Consider the following 18313-nt stretch of genomic DNA (forward strand, 5'->3'; position numbering starts at 1 on the left):
CTCCGTGGATCCTGTACAACCTGCTGACCATGTTCAGTTTCTTGTACCTGGTTACTTCCAGGCTGATGTCTGAGTCTGAGGAATCCCACAGCACACAAAAGATCACTGGCCCACAGTCCTGCTGCCATTTCTGAGTGTAGGTTTATTTAAATGGGCCTAAGATCCTTTTATAGGCATCCTAATTCAGGTGTGAATGATTTGCAAGTGTTTACATACGCCTGAAAAAAGCAGGTCTATTTTTTTGCCACTTTTTTTTAACGAATCACAAAAAAATACGACTGCAATTTAGCACTCAGAGACTAACACCCAAATACGAACGAATAGTGAATACCTGTGTTGTATGAAATAACAGCCGCGTTTGACCGATGGTCTATTCATTCGTATTTCTGAACTTTGCCGTTAAAACCATTACGAATAGCCCAAACTCTGCCAAGATTTGTGCTTAGTGAATTCCCGTGTTTGGACTTAGAAAAAAAAACACAAATCGGTCAAACTCGGATTATTAGTAAATATAGGCCCATGTGTTCATAATAGGTGCTCTTGCTAATACCATCCCTCGCCACTCATCCTTGGAACCATCCTCTATTTCAAACATGTGCTTTACTGCTTTACCAATCATTGTGGCAGCCAAATGGGCATCACTGATTCCTTATAAGGCAACTCTGTCTGGTAGAACTTCAAGAACAGACACCCTGTCATCCTTGTGAAGTTCAAATCGATAGACACAATAAAATCCATCATACTTTATAAGACAAAGGGAAGGATTCACTGGTACTTGATCCAGAACTGTTCCTTTCCACTGGGTTATTGTCCCACTGCCCTCTTTCCACCCATTCTGTATTCTACAGCCTACAATATTTCGCCTTGGCTGGGAGATTGGTTTACTTGGTCCCAAATTGTTTCGATGTTTCTTATAAGATGTTCTTTTCTTCATCATATTTGCAGAAACACCTGCATGTGCTGCATCAGCTCTTGATCACTGAGCGGCCGCCTTTCCAAATGGAGTCTTCATTCATCTGTGTATTAAAGGGCAGCAGGGCTGCCGAACTAGGGTGAAAAGTGTTGTCACTCCAAGTTTGTTGTAGTCCTTCCAGTCTACATGAAAAAGAACCCCTTCCTTTCCACCTTTCAGAAAAACTCAGACCCTCAATTGCTCTGATCAGAAGTCACTTATCTGGGGCAGATAGGATGTGTTTCCCTCTACTCCCCCTGCAGGTGATGGCTGTGGCACAGTGCTCCCCTGTGGCCAGTTGCCCCAATCCTCCTCCTCCCTCCTTTGTCAGACTCCGTCACCACCACTGTGTGCTGCTATGGAAGAGCAGCTCCCGCCTCACTCCCCCTGAACTTCCAAACCCTCCGCTCAGACACTCCAGCACTCATTCCCTTCCCTCACCCCCTCCCTCTCCACACACTGCCAGATTTGGAGCTGGCTGCTACTATACGGTCGCCTGTCACTCTGCTGCCAGGACCAAGCCTCGCCTTCCTGCCAAATACTGATCCCTCCAGAGCTGCATACTGTATACTGTACTGTGCGATGTGTGTTATACACCTGGTGACTATACATCCTGTAATCTGTACTGAGCGATGTGTGTCATTTTCTTCCAGTAATTTGGACCAATAATACCATTGATTAGAACGAATAATTCCAGTGATTTTGTCATTTTTCTTCCAGTGATTTGGACCAATAATACCATTGATTAGAACGAATAATTCCAGTGATTTTGTCATTTTCTTCCATTGATTTGAACCAATAATACCATTGATTAGAACGAATAATTCCTGTGATATTGAGGTGTTTGTGTCACTAAGCTTAGCCGTCCAGCGACCACAGTGCACCTCTTTTTCTCTTTTCTTTGCATCATGTGCTGTTTGGGGGCCAATTTTTTTAAGTGCCATCCTGTCTGACACTGCAGTGCCACTCCTAGATGGGCCAGGTGTTTGTGCCGCCTTCTTGGGTCGCTTAACTTAGTCATCCAGTGACCTTGGTGCAAATTTTAGGACTAAAAATAGTATTGTGAGGTGTGAGGTGTTCAAAATAGACTCGAAATGAGTGGAAACTGTGGTTGTTGAGGTTAATAATACTATAGGATCAAAATTAACCCCAAATTCTATGATTTAAGCTGTTTTTGAAGGGTTTTTGAAAAAAAACACCCGAATCCAAAACACACCCGAATCCGACAAAAAATTTTCAGGGAGGTTTTGCCAAAACGCATCCGAATCCAAAACACGGCTGCGGAACCGATTCCAAAACCAAAACACAAAAAATTTCCGGTGCACATCTCTAATATATATTTATATATATATATATATATATAGTACAAGGTTATCCACCTAGTGGAACAGATAGCACTCTCCAGACTTTATCTCAATTAATCAGCAAAGAGAATTTAATAAAGGTAATCTCACAGTTCCAGTTTAGAGTCCAGTTCCCATTTATGCTGACCGTGCTGTGCTGATGTCTGCTGTAACCATGCTGTAACTCCTTGACAAAGGTCCTGGTGTGGACCGAAACGTCGGAATTGGACTCTAAACTGGAACTGTGAGATTACCTTTATTAAATTCTCTTTGCTGATTAATTGAGATAAAGTCTGGAGAGTGCTATCTGTTCCACTAGGTGGATAACCTTGTACTGTACTATGGGTCCCACCTCTAAGTGGGTTGGACTCTGATTGGCACCCCAGTTGTTGGCAGAGTTATGTGAGAGTGCAGGGATCTGTATGTATATATTTATATATATATATATATATATAGTGTGATTGGACACAACCCCCATTCACCACAACAGGATCAGCGAGACATCGCGATTTGACAGGGGTTTAATGTCCCGACAGACATCACACACACACACTGCCAGTGATACATCCCCTTGATGAAGTCCTAAACCACAGGATGAACCGCGTTGGGTCATGGACTTACTACATACCCAGGACTTCCCATAGCGGACAGATAAGCTCTTTTAAACTTTTATCTTGTACGTGTGCTACCAACAGTTGTTACTCAAATTTTTTACTTGTATTAAAACTGTAAACTTTTTTATATAGAGCTGGCTCAAATGTGTATTTCTAAAACCCGCTTGATTCCTAATTAAGAGCTATTATGCCTATATAACCTTAATGGTATGTACTCTGGTGGTCATTCCGAGTTGTTCGCTCGCTAGCTGCTTTAAGCAGCATTGCAAACGCTAGGTCGCCGCCCTCTGGGAGTGTATCTTAGCTTAGCAGAATTGCGAACGAAAGATTAGCAGAATTGCTACTAAAAATTTTCATGCAGTTTCTGAGTAGCTCCAGACCTACTCCTAGATTGCGATCACCTCAGTCCGTTCAGTTCCTGGTTTGACGTCACAAACACGCCCTGCATTCGGCCTGCCACTCCCCCGTTTCTCCAGTCACTCCTGCATTTTTTCCAGGCATGCCTGCGTTTTTTAGCACTCCCCCTGAAAAGGGCCAGTTTCCGCCCAGAAACACCCACTTCCTGTCAATCACACTACGATCACTCGAGCGATGAAAAAACGTCGAGCTTGAGCAAATCTCCAAAGTTTTGTGTTAAATTAGTGAACGCATGTGCGCTGCGTACCATGCGCATGCGCATTTTCCACCTAATTGCTCCGTTGCGAAAAACGGCAACGAGCGAACAACTCGGAATGACCACCAATGTGTGATTTTCTTTGCTTTTTTATCCATATATTCCATCATCCATGGGTGATTTGACCGAAGATTTTTTAAGTGAGATAAGTCATTGGCAGAATTTTTTTTTTCACATTTCACAGGGTGATTCATTTCACAATACTTAAAACACTAGTAGGCACTCTTTATTGCACTTCACTTGCTATATATATACATATATATATGTATTTCCTATATACTAGCCCAGATCTGTGACTCTGTGCGTTTGTGTATAAATGCTGGGCATGGCTAGGAACCCTCATTGGGTTCGCAGCAGGTCTATCACACCCAGTCCACAGCTGATTGGGCGAGAAACACCCTTCCATACAGATTACATCCAATGGCCTTTGGTGGCAGTGTGTTCCCAGAGCAGGATTAACAATGGGGCTGATGGAGCTGCAGCTCCAGCTCCACACCCCAAAATAGGCCCACTGCATCTGCAGCAACATACCCTCCAACAATTTACACATAAAAATCTCGACAAATTCGAAAATTGGGTGTGGTCATGGGTAAAGTGGCATGGTCACGCCCCTTTTTGTATACTTTCAATGGAAGTTTGGAGAACCAAAATTCTGGAGAGACCATAAAAAAAGGTACTGTACCTGCCAAAAAGGTACAGTTGGAGGGTATGCCACTGCATCTGCAGCAAGTCTCTGCGCAGTAGATAGGGGGAAAAAAAACTTTTACTGCAGCATCCTATGTCCTGCTGCCAGTCCCGCTGCCCCTCCAGCATCAACAATCCCCACTCCCTAGCCACGGCGCAGGTGGAACAAAAGCTGCTGCGGACACCGGCATAGATGTGTATGAAAGCAGCGCAGACGAAGACTTTCATAGCGCTCCCTGCGCCGCATACTCTCTGAGCCCCAGAGCCTCCTCTGCGTGTGTTGTCACAGAAGTGCTTCACCCACCACAGCCGCGCCCAGATCCCCAGAGGCCCTGACTCCGCAACACAGCACCTGGGCTGCCGGCCTGGAAGCCCCGAGATGACTAATGTAATGGATATAGTGAGTGATATAGCGGAGAGTAATGTCTGGATGCCAAATCAATGTAAAAGGTGACAGTGCTGTGCAGTGCAGTGGGTGTGCAGTGTCACTGACAGTGTCAACTTTTACATTGATTCAGCGAGTCAGTCAGTTCTGCCAGCCAGTCAGTATTGTTAGCTCCGCTGTCCCAACGTAGATGCACTAAATAAACTATAGCTCCCAGCAGCCCTTAGCGCTGAAGCATTCCAACGCTTAGGCCTGCTGGGAGCTGTAGTTTATTGAGTGCATCTTCTTCCCTGTAATGCGGTGCATTGGGACACCGGCACTAACAACAGTGACTGGCTTCTTGGCTGCTGTGTGAGTCTCCGGGAGTGCCACTGACAAAGGGAGGACAGCAGCTTAGCTGCTTCGAGGAGGAGAAGCAGGAGAAGCATTACACACCCCTCCCCCAATCACAGTACCTCTGGGCCCCATCCGCAACACCCCACCTCTGGCACCTGCGGTGGCTCCGGACCACCTCCCCTACCCGCAGCACGCCCGCACCTGCCCCTCCCCACCCGCAGCATCACCGCACCCTCCCCACCCGCAGTGGCTCCGGACTCCCTGCCCCACCCGCGGCACCACCGCACCAACCCATCCCCCACCTGCGGCCCCCGTGCAAACCGCCCACCATCCGCGTCTCCCCTGGACCCCCTCTTCCTTCCGTATCTCCTCCGCACCCGCCACTCCTTCAACCACAGCACCTACTAGGTCATCAGGCCCTGCGTGCGCTGTTTACACCGTTGCAAGGGGCTATGACCCCTTAACCATTGCACGCCCTTTGTCCGTGCAATATTTAACCACTCACACAATTATGATTAGAGGTAAGCGATGCTACTGATGTCTTGATTATGTATTGACTGGCGTATACCTTGAGAAAGGTCCGAGCATAGGACCGAAACGTTGGTGAGCCCTTTCTGTGTATATATACTCTTTCTGTGACATGAAGTTACATGGAACCAAGCTTTTGAATAAATGATTTTATTGCTTACATCATATCACGCAAGTCTGGAGAGTGCTATCTTTTTCCACTGGAATGTGGAGAAATACTGTATTGTACTATGAGTCTGACTCCGTGATTGGATCAGACTTTGATTTGGCACCCCAGCCGTTACCTGTGTCGGGTGAGAGTGTGGGACTTCCCGTGCATATATATATATATATATATATATATATATGTTTTACAGTATACAGTATCAGTGCCTCAAATTTTCTTTATATGTACTGTACATATAATTATTACATATATACCTATTTGTACACTTTAATATGTTTATTGGAAGTGACATGTGGGCTCCAGAATACCAGCTTTATTTAATTTAGATTTAAATGTATGCTATTTAGCTATTGCACTAACCCTCCCCACCCCTCCCCTCCTTTCCGAGTGTCAACTAAACTCCCCTCCATGCCCCTTCCCCCTTCTCACCCTCTGCCTGGGCAACGTGCTGTTGCTTGCTGAGGATCTGATGTTTATTTGGTAACCATCCCCGACACGAATAACAAGAGGAATAAAGACAGTGTTTTGAAACAGTCCACTATCCTGTGGGCTCTACAGCCACTGTCGGTCTGCAGCCACTGTCGGTCTGCAGCACTGCAGCCCTAAAACTACAGGAGGGTCTACAGAGGAGTGAATTGCAGAGATTTGAATTGCAGCATACAGTATCTGTGTGTAATGCTACTGTGTATGCAGAGGTGCAGCTAGGCGCCATGGTGCCCGGTGAAAGGGCATGTTTTGGTGCCCCCCTCCCCTATACTGAATACTGAATTGGGGGCCTAGCCAACATGTGGTGGCATGTTACATTTAAAAAGAAACAATATTTAAAAATCCTAAATTGGTGACAAGGGTGGTTGTAGACCTTGTGGAGCTCATGGCAATCTGATAATCTCCCAATGCCTCAATTAAAATAATGCCCCCAAATGTGACCCCCCCCACAGACCCAACTCCCCCCCTGAACTCTCAATAAAAATACTGCATCAAAATTGCCCCCCTTCCCCCCCCTCCCACACACACTATTTCATAATCCCCAATGCCTTAACCCTAGAACTGATATCTCAGACCTGATAATCCCAATATGCTTCAATGAAAATAATGTTGCAGTATTTCCTGAGAGACAGAGAGAAGTGCTGCAGCAGCCGGGACAGAGAGATGCTACAACAGCCTGGGCAGGACAGCATTAACCCTGCTGCACAGCTACAAGCAGACAGTGAGACATATAAAGAGGGTGGGCAGAACTCCGGCATGTGCCGGCTGTCAGTGTATCCTGCTGTTGCCACTGGCCTGCCCTATTCCCTACATAGTCTCTGAGTCAGTTGCGCCCCCTGCTTCTCCTGTTCTGTGGCTGACAGTACAGTGGCCCGCGGGAAGGGTATGGGGGTGGGTTTCATCGCGCCCTCTAACTTTTCCGGTGCCTGGAGCTCGCGCTCCACTGGAGCCACCCTCGCTACACCCCTGTGTGTATAATAGGGTGGTCTTGTTCCCCTTACATGGGTATACTGTATTTTTTTTAGCATGTGAAACATAAAACACAACAGTAATGTGTAGAGCTTGCCATGCAAGTCCTGAACCCAGCAATGCCGACCTAGTTACATGCTGTTCTGGTGTGGCATGCTCTGTGCCTGCCCTTTACTCTACTCTGTGCACTATAAACCTGCTGCTACTGCTGCAGCAGCGGCATTAAAAGGGAGTTTCCTTTTTAATAGGGGTGTGCACCGGGCCATTTATCAGGTTTTGTGTTTTGGTTTTGGATCTGTCTGTCCTTCGTGTTTTGGATCTGGATTGGTTTTGCCAAAACTAGAGATGAGCGCCGGAAATTTTTCGGGTTTTGTGTTTTGGTTTTGGGTTCGGTTCCGCGGCCGTGTTTTGGGTTCGACCGCGTTTTGGCAAAACCTCACCGAATTTTTTTTGTCGGATTCGGGTGTGTTTTGGATTCGGGTGTTTTTTTCAAAAAACCCTAAAAAACAGCTTAAATCATAGAATTTGGGGGTAATTTTGATCCCAAAGTATTATTAACCTCAAAAAACATAATTTACACTCATTTTCAGCCTATTCTGAACACATCACACCTCACAATATTATTTTTAGTCCTAAAATTTGCACCGAGGTCGCTGTGTGAGTAAGATAAGCGACCCTAGTGGCCGACACAAACACCGGGCCCATCTAGGAGTGGCACTGCAGTGTCACGCAGGATGTCCCTTCCAAAAAACCCTCCCCAAACAGCACATGACGCAAAGAAAAAAAGAGGCGCAATGAGGTAGCTGTGTGAGTAAGATTAGCGACCCTAGTGGCCGACACAAACACCGGGCCCATCTAGGAGTGGCACTGCAGTGTCACGCAGGATGTCCCTTCCAAAAAACCCTCCCCAAACAGCACATGACGCAAAGAAAAAAAGAGGCGCAATGAGGTAGCTGACTGTGTGAGAAAGATAAGCGACCCTAGTGGCCGACACAAACACCGGGCCCATCTAGGAGTGGCACTGCAGTGTCACGCAGGATGTCCCTTCCAAAAAACCCTCCCCAAACAGCACATGACGCAAAGAAAAAAAGAGGCGCAATAAGGTAGCTGACTGTGTGAGAAAGATAAGCGACCCTAGTGGCCGACACAAACACCGGGCCCATCTAGGAGTGGCACTGCAGTGTCACGCAGGATGTCCCTTCCAAAAAACCCTCCCCAAACAGCACATGACGCAAAGAAAAAAAGAGGCGCAATGAGGTAGCTGACTGTGTGAGAAAGATAAGCGACCCTAGTGGCCGACACAAACACCGGGCCCATCTAGGAGTGGCACTGCAGTGTCACGCAGGATGTCCCTTCCAAAAAACCCTCCCCAAACAGCACATGACGCAAAGAAAAAAAGAGGCGCAATGAGGTAGCTGTGTGAGAAAGATAAGCGACCCTAGTGGCCGACACAAACACCGGGCCCATCTAGGAGTGGCACTGCAGTGTCACGCAGGATGTCCCTTCCAAAAAACCCTCCCCAAACAGCACATGACGCAAAGAAAAAAAGAGGCGCAATGAGGTAGCTGTGTGAGTAAGATTAGCGACCCTAGTGGCCGACACAAACACCGGGCCCATCTAGGAGTGGCACTGCAGTGTCACGCAGGATGGCCCTTCCAAAAAACCCTCCCCAAACAGCACATGACGCAAAGAAAAAAAGAGGCGCAATGAGGTAGCTGACTGTGTGAGTAAGATTAGCGACCCTAGTGGCCGACACAAACACCGGGCACATCTAGGAGTGGCACTGCAGTGTCACGCAGGATGTCCCTTCCAAAAAACCCTCCCCAAACAGCACATGACGCAAAGAAAAAAAGAGGCGCAATGAGGTAGCTGTGTGAGTAAGATTAGCGACCCTAGTGGCCGACACAAACACCGGGCCCATCTAGGAGTGGCACTGCAGTGTCACGCAGGATGTCCCTTCCAAAAAACCCTCCCCAATCAGCACATGATGCAAAGAAAAAGAAAAGAAAAAAGAGGTGCAAGATGGAATTATCCTTGGGCCCTCCCACCCACCCTTATGTTGTATAAACAAAACAGGACATGCACACTTTAACCAACCCATCATTTCAGTGACAGGGTCTGCCACACGACTGTGACTGATATGACGGGTTGGTTTGGACCCCCCCAAAAAAAGAAGCAATTAATCTCTCCTTGCACAAACTGGCTCTACAGAGGCAAGATGTCCACCTCATCTTCACCCTCCGATATATCACCGTGTACATCCCCCTCCTCACAGATTATCAATTCGTCCCCACTGGAATCCACCATCTCAGCTCCCTGTGTACTTTGTGGAGGCAATTGCTGCTGGTCAATGTCTCAGCGGAGGAATTGATTATAATTCATTTTAATGAACATCATCTTCTCCACATTTTCTGGATGTAACCTCGTACGCCGATTGCTGACAAGGTGAGCGGCGGCACTAAACACTCTTTCGGAGTACACACTTGTGGGAGGGCAACTTAGGTAGAATAAAGCCAGTTTGTGCAAGGGCCTCCAAATTGCCTCTTTTTCCTGCCAGTATAAGTACGGACTGTGTGACGTGCCTACTTGGATGCGGTCACTCATATAATCCTCCACCATTCTATCAATGTTGAGAGAATCATATGCAGTGACAGTAGACGACATGTCCGTAATCGTTGTCAGGTCCTTCAGTCCGGACCAGATGTCAGCATCAGCAGTCGCTCCAGACTGCCCTGCATCACCGCCAGCGGGTGGGCTCGGAATTCTGAGCCTTTTCCTCGCACCCCCAGTTGCGGGAGAATGTGAAGGAGGAGATGTTGACAGGTCGCGTTCCGCTTGACTTGACAATTTTGTCACCAGCAGGTCTTTCAACCCCAGCAGACCTGTGTCTGCCGGAAAGAGAGATCCAAGGTAGGCTTTAAATCTAGGATCGAGCACGGTGGCCAAAATGTAGTGCTCTGATTTCAACAGATTGACCACCCGTGAATCCTTGTTAAGCGAATTAAGGGCTGCATCCACAAGTCCCACATGCCTAGCGGAATCGCTCCGTGTTAGCTCCTTCTTCAATGCCTCCAGCTTCTTCTGCAAAAGCCTGATGAGGGGAATGACCTGACTCAGGCTGGCAGTGTCTGAACTGACTTCACGTGTGGCAAGTTCAAAGGGCATCAGAACCTTGCACAACGTTGAAATCATTCTCCACTGCACTTGAGACAGGTGCATTCCATCTCCTATATCGTGCTCAATTGTATAGGCTTGAATGGCCTTTTGCTGCTCCTCCAACCTCTGAAGCATATAGAGGGTTGAATTCCACCTCGTTACCACTTCTTGCTTCAGATGATGGCAGGGCAGGTTCAGTAGTTTTTGGTGGTGCTCCAGTCTTCTGTACGTGGTGCCTGTACGCCGAAAGTGTCCCGCAATTTTTCTGGCCACCGACAGCATCTCTTGCACGCCCCTGTCGTTTTTTAAAAAATTCTGCACCACCAAATTCAAGGTATGTGCAAAACATGGGACGTGCTGGTATTTGCCCATATTTAATGCACACACAATATTGCTGGCGTTGTCCGATGCCACAAATCCACAGGAGAGTCCAATTGGGGTAAGCCATTCCGCGATGATCTTCCTCAGTTGCCGTAAGAGGTTTTCAGCTGTGTGCGTATTCTGGAAAGCGGTGATACAAAGCGTAGCCTGCCTAGGAAAGAGTTGGCGTTTGCGAGATGCTGCTACTGGTGCCGCCGCTGCTGTTCTTGCGGCGGGAGTCCATACATCTACCCAGTGGGCTGTCACAGTCATATAGTCCTGACCCTGCCCTGCTCCACTTGTCCACATGTCCGTGGTTAAGTGGACATTGGGTACAACTGCATTTTTTAGGACACTGGTGAGTCTTTTTCTGACGTCCGTGTACATTCTCGGTATCGCCTGCCTAGAGAAGTGGAACCTAGATGGTATTTGGTAACGGGGGCACACTGCCTCAATAAATTGTCTAGTTCCCTGTGAACTAACGGCGGATACCGGACGCACGTCTAACACCAACATAGTTGTCAAGGACTCAGTTATCCGCTTTGCAGTAGGATGACTGCTGTGATATTTCATCTTCCTCGCAAAGGACTGTTGAACAGTCAATTGCTTACTGGAAGTAGTACAAGTGGGCTTACGACTTCCCCTCTGGGATGACCATCGACTCCCAGCGGCAACAACAGCAGCGCCAGCAGCAGTAGGCGTTACACGCAAGGATGCATCGGAGGAATCCCAGGCAGGAGAGGACTCATCAGACTTGCCAGTGACATGGCCTGCAGGACTATTGGCATTCCTGGGGAAGGAGGAAATTGACACTGAGGGAGTTGGTGGGGTGGTTTGCGTGAGCTTGGTTACAAGAGGAAGGGATTTACTGGTCAGTGGACTGCTTCCGCTGTCACCCAAAGTTTTTGAACTTGTCACTGACTTATTATGAATGCGCTGCAGTTGACGTATAAGGGAGGATGTTCCGAGGTGGTTAACGTCCTTACCCCTACTTATTACAGCTTGACAAAGGGAACACACGGCTTGACACCTGTTGTCCGCATTTCTGGTGAAATACCTCCACACCGAAGAGCTGATTTTTTTGGTATTTTCACCTGGCATGTCAACGGCCATATTCCTCCCACGGACAACAGGTGTCTCCCCGGGTGCCTGACTTAAACAAACCACCTCACCATCAGAATCCTCCTGGTCAATTTCCTCCCCAGCGCCAGCAACACCCATATCCTCCTCATCCTGGTGTACTTCAACACTGACATCTTCAATCTGACTATCAGGAACTGGACTGCGGGTGCTCCTTCCAGCACTTGCAGGGGGCATGCAAATAGTGGAAGGCGCATGCTCTTCACGTCCAGTGTTGGGAAGGTCAGGCATCGCAAACGACACAATTGGACTCTCCTTGTGGATTTGGGATTTCAAAGAACGCACAGTTCTTTGCGGTGCTTTTGCCAGCTTGAGTCTTTTCAGTTTTCTAGCGAGAGGCTGAGTGCTTCCATCCTCATGTGAAGCTGAACCACTAGCCATGAACATAGGCCAGGGCCTCAGCCGTTCCTTGCCACTCCGTGTGGTAAATGGCATATTGGCAAGTTTACGCTTCTCCTCCGACAATTTTATTTTAGGTTTTGGAGTCCTTTTTTTTCTGATATTTGGTGTTTTGGATTTGACATGCTCTGTACTATGACATTGGGCATCGGCCTTGGCAGACGACGTTGCTGGCATTTCATCGTCTCGGCCATGACTAGTGGCAGCAGCTTCAGCACGAGGTGGAAGTGGATCTTGATCTTTCCCTAATTTTGGAACCTCAACATTTTTGTTCTCCATATTTTAATAGGCACAACTAAAAGGCACCTCAGGTAAACAATGGAGATGGATACTAGTATACAATTATGGACTGCCTGCCAACTGCAGACACAGAGGTAGCCACAGCCGTGAACTACCGTACTGTACTGTGTCTGCAGCTAATATAGACTGGTTGATAAAGAGAAGATGTCTATGTAACTATGTATGTATAAAGAAGACTGAAAAAAATCCACGGTTAGGTGGTATACAATTATGGACGGACTGCCTGCCGAGTGCAGACACAGAGGTAGCCACAGCCGTGAACTACCGTACTGTACTGTGTCTGCAGCTAATATAGACTGGTTGATAAAGAGAAGATGTCTATGTAACTATGTATGTATAAAGAAGAATGAAAAAAAACCACGGTTAGGTGGTATACAATTATGGACGGACTGCCTGCCGAGTGCAGACACAGAGGTAGCCACAGCCGTGAACTACCGTACTGTACTGTGTCTGCAGCTAATATAGACTGGTTGATAAAGAGAAGATGTCTATGTAACTATGTATGTATAAAGAAGAATGAAAAAAATCCACGGTTAGGTTGACATTGGGCATCGGCCTTGGCAGACGACGTTGCTGGCATTTCATCGTCTCGGCCATGACTAGTGGCAGCAGCTTCAGCACGAGGTGGAAGTGGATCTTGATCTTTCCCTAATTTTGGAACCTCAACTTTTTTGTTCTCCATATTTTATAGGCAGAACTAAAAGGCACCTCAGGTAAACAATGGAGATGGATGGATTGGATACTAGTATACAATTATGGACGGACTGCCACGGTTAGGTGGTATAAAAAAACCACGGTTAGGTGGTATATATTATAATAATAATACAATTATGGATGGACGGACTGCCTGCCGACTGCCGACACAGAGGTAGCCACAGCCGTGAACTACCGCACTGTACACTGGTTGATAAAGAGATAGTAGTATACTCGTAACAACTAGTATGACACTATGACGACGGTATAAAGAATGAAAAAAAAACCACGGTTAGGTGGTATATATTATAATAATAATACAATTATGGATGGACGGACTGCCTGCCGACTGCCGACACAGAGGTAGCCACAGCCGTGAACTACCGCACTGTACACTGGTTGATAAAGAGATAGTAGTATACTCGTAACAACTAGTATGACACTATGACGACGGTATAAAGAATGAAAAAAAAACCACGGTTAGGTGGTATATATTATAATAATAATACAATTATGGATGGACGGACTGCCTGCCGACTGCCGACACAGAGGTAGCCACAGCCGTGAACTACCGCACTGTACACTGGTTGATAAAGAGATAGTAGTATACTCGTAACAACTAGTATGACACTATGACGACGGTATAAAGAATGAAAAAAAAACCACGGTTAGGTGGTATATATTATAATAATAATACAATTATGGATGGACGGACTGCCTGCCGACTGCCGACACAGAGGTAGCCACAGCCGTGAACTACCGCACTGTACACTGGTTGATAAAGAGATAGTAGTATACTCGTAACAACTAGTATGACACTATGACGACGGTATAAAGAAAGAAAAAAAAATACCACAGTTAGGTGGTATATATTATAATAATAATACAATTATGGATGGACGGACTGCCTGCCGACTGCCGACACAGAGGTAGCCACAGCCGTGAACTACCGCACTGTACACTGGTTGATAAAGAGATAGTAGTATACTCGTAACAACTAGTATGACACTATGACGACGGTATAAAGAATGAAAAAAAAACCACGGTTAGGTGGTATATATTATAATAATAATACAATTATGGATGGACGGACTGCCTGCCGACTGCCGACACAGAGGTAGCCACAGCCGTGAACTACCGCACTGTACACTGGTTGATAAAGAGATAGTAGTATACTCGTAACAACTAGTATGACACTATGACGACGGTATAAAGAATGAAAAAAAAAACACGGTTAGGTGGTATATATTATAATAATAATACAATTATGGATGGACGGACTGCCTGCCGACTGCCGACACAGAGGTAGCCACAGCCGTGAACTACCGCACTGTACACTGGTTGATAAAGAGATAGTAGTATACTCGTAACAACTAGTATGACACTATGACGACGGTATAAAGAATGAAAAAAAAACCACGGTTAGGTGGTATATATTATAATAATAATACAATTATGGATGGACGGACTGCCTGCCGACTGCCGACACAGAGGTAGCCACAGCCGTGAACTACCGTACTGTACACTGGTTGATAAAGAGATAGTAGTATACTCGTAACAACTAGTATGACACTATGACGGTATAAAGAATGAAAAAAAAACCACGGTTAGGTGGTATATATTATAATAATAATACAATTATGGATGGACGGACTGCCTGCCGACTGCCGACACAGAGGTAGCCACAGCCGTGAACTACCGCACTGTACACTGGTTGATAAAGAGATAGTAGTATACTCGTAACAACTAGTATGACACTATGACGACGGTATAAAGAAAGAAAAAAAAATACCACGGTTAGGTGGTATATATTGTAATACAATTATGGATGGACGGACTGCCTGCCGAGTTCCGACTGCCGACACAGAGGTAGCCACAGCCGTGAACTACCGCACTGTACTGTGTCTGCTGCTAATATAGACTGGTTGATAAAGAGATAGTATACAATACATACAACAATATACTACTATACTGGTGGTCAGGCACTGGTCACCACTAGTCACACTGGCAGTGGCACTCCTGCAGCAAAAGTGTGCACTGTTTAATTTTAAATTAATATAATATTATGTACTCCTGGGGGCTCCTGCTATAACAACCTGCAGTGCTCCCCAGTCTCCCCCACAATTATTATAAGCTTTGCCTTTTATACATTGATGTGCAGCACACTGGGCTGAGCTGAGTGCACACAGACTGAGTCACACTGTGTGACTGGCTGCTGCTGTGTATCGTTTTTTTTCAGGCAGAGAACGGATATAGCAGAGAACGGATATATTATATTAAAATAAACAAAAGTTAACTAACAACAACTGCACTGGTCACTGTGGTAAACTCTGTCTGACTCTGCACAATCTCTCTCTCTCTTCTAATCTAATTTCTAATGGAGAGGACGCCAGCCACGTCCTCTCCCTATCAATCTCAATGCACGTGTGAAAATGGCGGCGACGCGCGGCTCCTTATATAGAATCCGAGTCTCGCGAGAATCCGACAGCGTCATGATGACGTTCGGGCGCGCTCGGGTTAACCGAGCAAGGCGGGAGGATCCGAGTCTGCTCGGACCCGTGAAAAAAACATGAAGTTCGTGCGGGTTCGGTTTCAGAGAAACCGAACCCGCTCATCTCTAGCCAAAACACCCTTGTGGATTTTGGTTTGTATCTGAATTTTTCCTAAAAAATCATCAAAACAAGTAAAATAACAGAATGTGGGGGTGTTTTTATTCCAACAGTATTATTAACCTCAATAACATACATTTCCCCTCATTTCCAGTCTATTCTCAACACCTCACAGCTCACAATATTGTTTTTGAGCCAAAAGGTTGCACAGAGATAGCTGGATGACCAGGGGCGGATTGGGATGGTAAACCAGCCCGAGAAATTTATGAAAGTAGCCTTAGTGGGGGCGGGGTCTGTTGAAGCGGTGTGGTCTGCCAAGAGGGGTGGGGTCTCTCCTCATAGAGCCTGATTCTGAGTTGGACATCATTGTGGCCTCCTTGCATCTTTTGCTGCAGTTGCGTCTGCAACCTTCTGCTAATGTTGCTACAGTGCCCTTCCCTGAAGTGCATCCGATATGCAAGGACTATGATACCCACTTTTGCACCACTGAAACTTGCACCACCCCTATGCTAGGTACAGATCATCCAAGTTTGGCCTCCAATTTGAGTGATGCAGTATCTCTATACACAACCTCTTTTAGCAACACACCCATACTACGTTACATCTGCGCCTGATTAACCAACCCCCTGCAACAGCCTAGGAATGCTCAACACATTATTCTTTAAATTCTGGGTATGTATGTCTGTAAACTGTACTGCGACTCTGTACGAATACCATTGAGACGCATGCGCGCAGTGCACCCTAGATGCATGCACAGATGAAAAACATTGCACAAAAAAAATAGGTATGTCTTATGGGCCAGGGGTAGTTTAGTTTTCTTCGAGTGGGGTGGGGTGTGGGCAAGGGGCATAGTATATGTCCCTGGGGCCTTGGGGGTTCAGCAGATAGTATATGTACCTGGGCTGGCGAAAAAGGGGGGTACTGTATATATAGAATTCGTTGTGGTTCACTGCGCACTGAGACCTATTGTGCGGACAAGCTAGGGGGTAGGTCTTAGTGGTCCAATCTGCCACTGCATATACAGTATACATACATACAGTATATACTGTATGTGTAGATACATATATATAAAGAAAATGTTATCTTAATACACTTTTCAAAAAATGAGTACGAAAATATTCAATGCACACTGTCTAGTCTATTCCAATATTACACTTTGCAAATCAAATTAAGTTAAATTAAATACAGTACATTGTGTTACTAGCTCTAGACTGTATTTTTGTACAATTAACAGACACATATTTACAACAAGAAAAGGTAGGATGGAACCTACTGTTGGCGCAAAGTTAAGATGATAGTTGTATTTCACCGTGGGATCTCTGTCCAAGAATGATGGTGAGGAAGTTCGTTAATGCTCCCAAAACGTGTTCTTCGTGGAAATAGCTTTCAATCGATGTTGCATGTAGAGAGAACACAAATAATGTACAAGGGTTCAGTGGGATTCCCCAAAAAAGTTAATTTGAATGAGGGTGACTTCTGCCCGGACTCTGTGAACTATGGTGACACGGGGAAGTGTGCAGGTATCCGTAAGGGTTCACCCTGGTGTTTCAAGATAGGCGTGGCTCCTCTCATGTGTGCTTACTTTCATACACTTGGAGAAAGCCTATAAAGGTTTCTTTAAAGCCTCTAAGTAAATACTCCTGGTGCCAAAAATGGGTGTGCCCCAAATATTCACATGCAGATACTTCTAGATGATGCTCACATCTATGCTTACTTCAACAGACGCCGTACTTTCATGTAACGGTTTCTTTATTTCAGCAGGCTGGATGATCGTCCTCGTTCACTCCCTGACTTCGTATTGGGCTCAGTATAAAGCACAAACACGAAGGGGTGTGTGAAGTTTCATATACATTTTTTTAAAAATTAATAAAAACAAATTCTGGATTGCATACCACAACAAACAGTCTCATGGATGTTATTCAGCAAAATCCAACAGTGAAAAAATGATGTTAACCCGGGATATCTCACCGTTTTCCTGCTGTTAGAACTGGTTGGAGTGGTACCTCAAATCCTCACATGCTCCACCAACGCGTTTCAACTATTTAGTCTTTATCATATTTGCAACGATTTTTATTGGCCATTGTTAAATCCATATTGGCAACCAGATCTGGTAAAAAATAAAATGATAAAATAAAAAGGTCAAATGAAACATGGTTTAAATTGTTACCATAAAATTCTGTATTATTGTCTAAAGGAAAAAAAGTAGCTACAAATTTATAACAATTCGAAATAATTGTCACGTGAATGTATCTGCACTGATCGTTAGTGATGAGCGGGTTCGGTTCCTCGGAATCCGAACCCCCCTGAACTTCACCCATTTTCCACGGGTCTGAGGCAGACTCGGATACTCCAGTATTGCTCGGTTAACCCGAGCGCGCCCGAATGTCATCATCCCGGTGTCGGATTCTCGCGAGATTCGGATTCTATATAAGGAGCCGCGCGTCGCTGCCATTTTTCTCTCGTGCATTGGAAATGATAATGAGAGGACGTGGCTGGCGTCCTCTCACTTTGTTTCAGAAC

General features: G+C 45.9%; 1 pseudogene; it reads right to left on the reverse strand.

The window, feature by feature from the left end:
- Positions 1-511: 511 nt before the first annotated feature.
- Positions 512-1012, reverse strand: LOC135050187 (spindlin-Z-like; annotated as a pseudogene).
- Between the last annotated feature and the right edge of the window lie 17301 nt (positions 1013-18313).

The sequence above is a fragment of the Pseudophryne corroboree genome, chromosome 1, assembly GCF_028390025.1.
Source record: "Pseudophryne corroboree isolate aPseCor3 chromosome 1, aPseCor3.hap2, whole genome shotgun sequence".
Lineage (NCBI taxonomy): Eukaryota > Metazoa > Chordata > Amphibia > Anura > Myobatrachidae > Pseudophryne > Pseudophryne corroboree.